The sequence below is a fragment of the Malus domestica genome, chromosome 03 (genome assembly GCF_042453785.1).
Source record: "Malus domestica chromosome 03, GDT2T_hap1".
NCBI classification, from domain to species: domain Eukaryota; kingdom Viridiplantae; phylum Streptophyta; class Magnoliopsida; order Rosales; family Rosaceae; genus Malus; species Malus domestica.
The window spans coordinates 15,959,464-15,968,757 of record NC_091663.1 but is presented as its reverse complement, the minus strand read 5'-3'; positions in this window follow the sequence as shown (position 1 = coordinate 15,968,757).

Sequence of the window (9,294 nt, the reverse complement as noted above, 5' to 3'; positions counted from 1 at the left end):
CGCTAAAATTTCCTACAAAGACAAAAAGAAATCAACAAAATTTAGCCAATTCTAATTTTAGCAAAGGGAAAGAAACCTAAAAACAATAGAAAGGAAACCTCAAAATCCAAGTAAAACGAAGAACAAAAATCACAAATCACATGACCAAAATTAATAAAACAATACATAAAATAAAAAAACCAACATGCATAAACACAAAAATAATCAGTGAAAGTAAGGAAGTTGATAACTTCCAAATTTGGCGAGGCTCAAACCTTAACCTGCTTGCAAGATCAGATATGGCGGTGGAGGAAGATGAGAGGAACAACAGAAGCAAATTTGGTAAAATTGTATTATATTTTTCTAACCCTTCGAAGTGAGAGAATATATGGCTTTATAGGTAGCCAAATACACATGTGAAACCTACCACAAGGCAATACAAAACAGAAATTGTGAACAAACTTTCCCTACAGAATTACAAATAGCAAAATAACCCTTCAACCTAACTCACTTATTACATTTAGTCTCATTTCCTGATACTTATGATCGAAGTAATCACAAGATCATAACAATGCCTTCCCCTTCAGAACAACCTTGTCCTCAAGGTTACACTGTAAAATTTGGAAATCATTTTTGGAACTCGTCAAAGTCTTCCCAAGTCGCATCAACAACTTCATTTCCATTCCATTGCACTAGAAGTTGAACCCCTGCTGTATTCCCCTTTTTGTACATCTTTCTAGACATAATTGCTGCAGGTTTTTCCTGAGCCAGGCCATCCTTAGTCACCATAGGTAGTTCAATATGTGGAATCACATTATCTCCGAGCTGTTTTTTAAGATAGCTAACATGAAACACCGGATGAATTTTTGACCCTTCAGGTAGCTACAATTTGTATGCCACTGCACCAATCTTCTCAAGGATTGCATAAGGACCATAAAATTGTGGTTGCAGCTTTTGATAGCTATGGTTCACCAAAGATTGCAACTGATAGGGCACCAACTTCAAGTAAATCATATCTCCAACATCAAATTGTCTCTCGGTCCTCTTTTTGTCCGCCTGCACTTTCATTCGATTTTGAGCTAGTTGCAGGTTACTTTTCAACACAGCTAGTAAGCCATCTTTTTCAATCATACTCTGTTCCACAGAAGCCACTTTGGTAGAACCAATCTCATGTGGAGCAATGTGAGGTGGGGGATAACCATATACCAATTCAAAAGGGGTGTACCTCGAAGAGGTGTGGTAAGCAGTGTTAAAACACCACTCTGCCCATGGCAACCACTGAACCCACTTCTTGGGTTGCCCTACAACAAAACACCTGAGATATGTCTCCAAACATCGATTCATCAGCTCAGTCTATCCATTAGTTTGGGGATGATAACCTGAACTCATACAAAGCTTAGAACCTTGGAGTTTGAAGAACTCTTTCCAAAATCCACTTATAAACACTAGATCCCTATCACTCATAATGGAAGTAGGCATACCATGCAATCAGAAAACATGTTCTATGAATAGTTGAGCAACTGTAGATGCATTGTAGGGATGAGCAAGTGTAATAAAGTGGCTATAGTTGGAGAGCCTGTCCAAAATGATCATGATAATTGATTTGCCCTTGCAATTAGGTATTCCCACTATAAAATCCATACTAATACCAAACCAAACCCTTTGTGGTAAAGGTAAGAGTTGTAGCAATCCAGGTGGTGTAATGGTCTCAAACTTATTTTGTTGGCATATGGCACACTCAGCCACAAACTTCCTTATATCCCTTTTCATCCCTTGCCAATAAAATTCCCTTTTGATCCTCTGATAAGTTTTAGTCACACCTTGGTGACTTGCTATTGGAGTGCAATGGTGTTCCTCCATAAGTTTGGTTCTCCACAGGGAATTTGGGCTAATTACTATCCAATTCTTATAGCATAAAAAGCCATTATCAACAGAATATTTTGCTAAGGCAGAGTTGGTAGTGTTCTTGAATTTGTATGCAGTGACCTCCTTGATCTTGTCCACAATACAAGCATCACTCTCATTATATCTCCTTAATTCATCCATCCACATAACCAAAATTAATAAAACAATACATAAAATAAAAAAACCAACATGCATAAACACAAAAATAATCAATGAAAGCAAGGAAGTTGATAACATCCGGCGAGGCTCAGACCTTAACCTGCTTGCAAGATCAGATATGGCGGTGGAGGAAGATGAGAGGAACAACAAAAGCAAATTTGGTAAAATTGTATCATATTTTTCTAACAAGTGAGAGAATATATGGCTTTATAAGTAGCCAAATACACATGTGAAACCTGCCACAAGGCAATATAAAACAGAAATTGTGAACAAACTTTCCCTACAGAATTACAAATAGCAAAATAACCCTTCAACCTAACTCACTTATTATATTTAGTCCCATTTCCTGATACTTGTGATCGAAGTAATCACAAGATCATAACAATGCCTTCCCTTTCAGAACAACCTTGTCCTCAAGGTTACACTGTAGAATCTGGAAATCGTTTCTGGAACTCGTCAAAGTCTTCCCAAGTCGCATCAACAGCTTCATTTCCATTCCATTGCATTAGAAGTTGAACCCTTGCTGTATTCCCCTTTTTGTACATCTTTCTAGACAGAATTGCTACAGGTATTTCCTGAGCCAGGCCATCCTTAGTCACCATAGGTAGTTCAATATGTGGAATCACATTATCTCTGAGCTGTTTTTTAAGACAGCTAACATGAAACATCAGATGAATTTTTTACCCTTCAGGTAGCTGCAATTTGTATGCCACTGCACCAATCTTCTCAAGGATTGCATAAGGACCATAAAATTGTGGTTGCAGCTTTTGATAGCTATGGTTCACCAAAGATTGCAACTGATAGGGCACCAACTTCAAGTAAATCATATCTCCAACATCAAATTGTCTCTCGGTCATCTTTTTATCTACATGCACTTTCATTCGATTTTGAGCTAGTTGCAGGTTACTTTTCAACACAACTAGTAAGCCATCTCTTTTAATCATACTTTGTTCCACAGAAGCCACTTTGGTAGAACCAATCTCATATGGAACAATGTGAGGTGGGGGATAACCATATACCAATTCAAAAGGGGTGTACCTCGAAGAGGTGTGGTAAGCAGTGTTAAAACACCACTCTGCCCATGGCAACCACTGAACCCACTTCTTGGGCTGCTCTCCAACAAAATACTTGAGATATGTCTCCAAACATCGATTCATCACCTCAGTCTATCCATCAGTTTGGGGATGATAACCTGAGCTCATACAAAGCTTAGAACCTTGGAGTTTGAAGAACACTTTCCAAAATCCACTTATAAACACTAGATCCCTATCACTCACAATGGAAGTAGGCATACCATGCAATCGGAAAACATGTTCTATGAATAGTTAAGTAACTGTAGATGCATTGTAGGGATTGAAGGAAATTTTGTGAAAAACATGTTCATTTAAGCAACATCTATAGCATGCAATTAACAAATTAAAGGCGGAATCATGCTTGTATGCACTTAAAAACAAAACATTACCCATGAAATTCAAAACCTAGTAGATTGGTGAACCTTGACTCAACTTAAAACAACATTTGTTAGTTGAGAAATTATACCTTTGTAGATTCCTCTTTGCATAAGCAAAGGCTAATCACCCAAAGAGAGGGCCTTCATTCCTTGCATCTTAGATCTATAGATTTAGATGGATGAAATGGTTCTCCAAGTTTCCAAAATTGAGAACCTCTAAGTCTCTTCACCAAGGTTAGATTGGAGAAGAAAATGAGTGACCTTGGAGTAGTAGGATTGCTAGCTAAACTCTCAAAGGAGGCCGACCACTTTAGAGAGAAAAGAGAGCTTATGTTCTCATCCTTTCCCCAAAAGAAAACCCTAAATGAATTTTGGCTATAAAGTCATATTTATACCTTAATTCATTGGAGTGGCAAACTTGTAAATAAGTCCAAAACTCACTCCATCTCTAAATGGCCGGCCTTAGGGTATTATTGGGCTAATTGGGCCTTTGTGAATCATTATTCATTAAGTTGTCATACAACTTAATTCAATGGGCTTGACGTTCGAAGCCCATTGGGCCTTAAGGTCCAAAACTATCCCGAGGTCTTTAACGAACTTATTCGTTTGATTAATTAACATATTAATTAATCCTTGCCATAAATAATTAAACCATTTAATTATTCTTACTCATCTCCATTGTTTCTTCAATCTCCACCTTACACGGTGTACGATCCATTAGGTTCCTTTTAGCGAGGCAGTGGGCAATTAAAACCATTTCAAATCGATTGTGATTTGAAACTTACTTTCAATTCTCCCTTTAGTGATTATACACGTTTAGGGCTTCCACAAACCATGAGTGACACCTAGCAGCATATTATGGTTACCCAAGCTAATCAGAAGAGGTGGAGAACCTATTCAGTTTGGGATTATGATCACTTATATATTTCATGCATTTATACCATCCATTTCTAAAGTCTTTGTGATGTTTTTGTGTTAAAATTGTGGCATTTTACCTTACCTTGTGTTAATGTGCAGTTAAATTTGTTTTAGGATCAATTTCAAGAAAAAATAAGAGTAACAGAAAATAAATGGGACGGAAAGGAAAGCACGGCATGAATAAACAAAGGGAAATGTGAATTTGATGGGAGACACGGCATAAAGAATAAGAATAGGAGGAAGTGGAGTGCAGTGCAGAAAGAGGAAGAAAAAGAAAATAAAATAATGACAGAGGCAGAAGGCAGCAAACGGGACAGAGGATAGGGAGTGCACTGGCGGGATAAAAGAAAAGAAAAATAGAAGAATAAGAGGGAGTGGAGAGACAAGTGCGGGACGGACAGCAGTGCGCAGAGAAAGAAGAATAAGAAAATAAAGAAGTGGGAAGACAGAGAGGAGTGGAAGAAAAAGAATAATAAGATAGGAGTGCATGACACGGGGACAGAGGCAGAAAACGGAAATAAGAAGAAGCCAGAGAAGCAGGAAGGGAGAGGTGAGAAATAGAGAAGCACAGAAAACTGTGCGGAAGAACTGACAGACCGACAGAAACAAGCAGAGAACTGTGCGGAAAGTGAGAAGGGGAAACTGACTAGCAGGCACAGAAGCAGAGATTGGCAGGCGAGAGGGAGAGGAGACTGACGGGGAGAGCGGGAATAAAACAGAAAAGAAAAGAAAAAAGAAGACAGAGGGCAGACAAGCAGAAACACGGCAGAGAGCAGAGGCTTCACTTTATATTTCTTGGTTTTATCTTCTCAAACCCATGTTTTACTTTTGGTTTAATTTGAGAATAATGTGTAACTAATTTTTAGTAGTTAGGGGCTGTTTTGAAGCCCCGAATATGATTGCAAGTTTGTTGTGATATTTTGTTTGAATGACTTTTATGAAAGGATGAAAATTGTTTCACTACTTATGTCATTGATAAATTCTTTATGTGTTTCTATGGATGCATACATAGTGAGCATATCTAGGATTTTAATGCTATGAATATATGTTTACCTGCCCTTGTTGAATGAGGACCTACATATGTTCTAGAGTAGCACTTGTTAATTGTGGTTAACATGTGAACCGATTTCTAGGATAAGTAAGACAACGCCAGTACTTACGATGCCTTGTGATGACTCAAACTCTTTTTATTCTTAATGATTTCTACTTGTTAAATCTATGAACACGCCATTCTAGATTGCATGTTAGGGACTAAGTTAAGTTGAAAACGCCATTCTCTTAACATACTACGTAAGAAAGAGTAATAAGTTGTGTTCTAACATTGAGCCAACTTGAGCATCTTCATCCGGAAATAAAAGGAATTTGAATGAAACATAACATGTTTGCATGATTATTTGGTGGTGGATAACAATTCCCCTAACTCGTTTTCTTAACTTGTGAATTAAAATCTATTGGTATTATTTAAAACTTGTTGAGGTCCTATTTTGTCCGATTTAATTTAAATAGCTAATCAACTCCAAAAATCCCAACAATTTGTGTGAGCATAGCTTGGTGTGTCTAGTTTATGTGTATAAAAGTTCGTTGCATGTGGATAAGTGTAAGTTAGTCTAATAATTATTGTTCGGTGGCTGGTCAGTGGAGACAGCCACCCTGTTTTTGTAACATTTTAAGTATTTGGATAAAACAATCTTCTGCAGGAAAAACCCTTATTTTAATATGCTACAATCGACAAATTTTAGTGTTAATAAGGAAAATTAATAGGATATTTGTGTGCTACTTTGTGGTGTGCTTTTATACCTACCAAATTTTGGCGCCGTGTCGCCGGGGATTGTTATTTCTAAATTACTTATTTTTCTATTGTTTTCTTTTCTTATCCAATTAGTGTTTTTGTTTCTATGTCAGGTACTCTTTGTAGTACATGCATACTCGAAAGTCTAAGAGCATTGATCTAGCTTCCTACGATCTAGAGATTGAACGAACATTTCGAAAGCTTCAGAGAAAAATCAAGCAAAAGTGTGCATCGGTGTCTTTACCACCATCTTCTCCAGCACATTTAAGTTCGGAAGATGAGGAGGAAACACAAGAAGGCATGGTTGATAACCGTACATTGAGGGAGTTGGCAATGCCAAATACGGATCAATAACCATTGTGCATCACATATCCAAATGCAGGAGGAGGATTTGAGCTTAAGTCCGGCATGATTCAGTACTTGCCTAAGTTCCATGGCTTCTCAACAGAGGATGCCAACAAGCATCTCATGGAGTTTCACGTGGTATGCTCAGGAATGAGACCAGCAAATGTGGATGAGGAGCAAGTCAAGTTGAGGGTATTCCCATTTACATTAGAAGCCAAGGCAAATGAGTGGCTTTATAATTTACCTTCGGGATCAATGAACACATGGAACCAGGTGAAGCACGCATTTTTGGAGCAATATTTTCCGGCCACAAAAGCTGCAAGCATAAGGAAGGACATATGTGCAATCCGACAACAACATGGAGAGCCCTTTGGAGATTATTATGAGCGGTTCACACATTTGGTTGCATCTTGTCCTAATCATCAAATTTCAGAGCATTTACTAATACAATACTTTTATGAGGGATTGTATGGTACTGATCGTGTAATGCTTGATGCAGCAAGTGGTGGAGCATTCATGGACAAGACGCCTACTAATGCTAAGGCATTATTAAAGAACATTGCTGGCAATACACGACAATTTGGAGGGAGAGATGAGCTACCTTTTAAGAAAGTTAACGAGGTAAGTGCTAATTCTAGTATTGAATTACAATTAGCTAACTTGACTAATCTTGTGCAACAGGTTATTGTGGCTCCAAAACAGGTGTGTGGTGTATGTTCAATGATGGGACATGCCACAGACATGTGCCCTTCGTCGATGGATCAAGGTGGTCTTGAGCAAGCTAATGCATTAGGAGGATTTCAAGGGCAACAAAGGCAAAAGTATGATCCCTATTCCAACAACTATAATGCAGGATGGCGCGATCATCCACACTTAAAGTGGAACAATCAAGACAATGGACAACAATCTGTTCCCAACAACTATAATCGTCGGCCTGGCTTCTTTCAAGCAAGACCGCAGGCACCATTTCAGCCTCAACAACAACAAGCTCCAAGTAAGTCTCTTGAGGATTTAATTGCTTCTTTAGCTAACTCTACTCAATCTCATCAACAGAAAACAGACAAAGCAATTGAAAACCTTGAGCGCCAAATGAGTCAGTTAGCAAGTTTGATGGGGCAACAACACCAACCAGGAAGGTTGCCTAGCCAAACCGTGGTGAATCTAAATACAGAGCAGATGAATGTTGTGACTTTAAGGAGTGGAAAAGAAGTTTTTGAGCAAGATGAGGCTTCAACAGAAACTGAAAAGTCTCCTAAAGATACAGAATTAAATAAAAAAGATTCTGATAAGGTAAGTAAAGAAGTTCAAAATTCATTTAACTCATGTGTCCCTATTCCTTTTCCTCGTAGGTTTATGAAGTCTAAGAAAGAGCAAACTGATAAGGAAATCTTGGATACTTTCCGGAAAGTCCAAGTGAACTTACCTCTTTTAGATGCCATAAAACAAGTGCCCAAGTATGCAAAGTTCCTTAAAGAGCTTTGTACGAACAAGAGGAGATTCAATGATCAAGAAACTGTGGCATTAAGCGAGGAAGTATCAGCTGTTTTGCAGAGAAAGCTGCCACCGAAGTTGAAAGATGCCGGTAGCTTTACCATTCCATGTGTAATTGGAGGCAAAGAGTTTGGGAGAGCATTGTGTGATTTGGGGGCATCCATCAATCTGATGCCATATTCAGTGTATGAATCATTAAACCTTGGAGATTTGAAGGAAACAAAGGTAGTAATCCAGTTGGCAGATCGTTCAAATAGATATCCCAAAGGCCTATTGGAGGATGTACTTGTGCAAGTGAATGAGCTCATTTTTCCCGCTGACTTTTTTGTTCTTGAGATGGAACATGATCCTATGCCTACTGCACTTCCTCTTATATTGGGAAGACCATTCCTTAGAATAGCACGGACGAAGATTGATGTCTACGATGGTACCTTAACCATGGAAATTGAGGGGGAAAGCGTCAAGTTCAGAATCTTCGATGCTATGAGGTATCCTAGTGAATTAGAATCTTGTTTGTCTATTGATGTGTTTGACTATTTTGTGCAAGATTGTTTTAATGAAGGTGTGGGACAAGATAATTTAGAGAAGGCATTAGTGCATAGCATTACACATGGAAATTTTAATTATTCAGAGCACATTGAAGAAGAATTAATCCAAACAGTGGCCTCTCTTGAGTCTCTTTCACCAATTCGTGGTAAGTGTTCTTCCTATTTTATTTCTCTTCCTACTTCTAACGAAAAAACTCTTCCTTCTGTGATTCAGGCACCCAAATTGGAGCTTAAACCAATTCCTGAACATTTGAAGTATGCATTTTTGGGAGAGGATGAAACATTACCAGTCATCATATCGTCACAACTTTCAACAGAAGAGGGGGAGAAACTGATCCGGGTACTAAAGGATCACAAAACTGCCATAGCTTGGAGCATTGCAGATATCAAAGGTATAAATCCAGCTACATGCATGCATAGGATTCTGTTGGAGGAAGGTGCAAAACCAACAAGGGAAGCTTAACGCCGTTTAAACCCACTCATGATGGAAGTCGTAAAAAAAGAGGTTATCAAACTTCTTGATGTTGGCATCATATATCCTATTTCGGATAGCAAGTGGGTAAGCCCTATTCAAGTAGTCCCTAAACGATCTGGAGTCACAGTTGTTAAGAATGAAGCTAATGAGCTAATGCCTACACGTGTGCAAAATAGTTGGAGAGTCTGTACAGACTATCGAAAGATAAATAGCACCACACGCAAGGATCACTTTC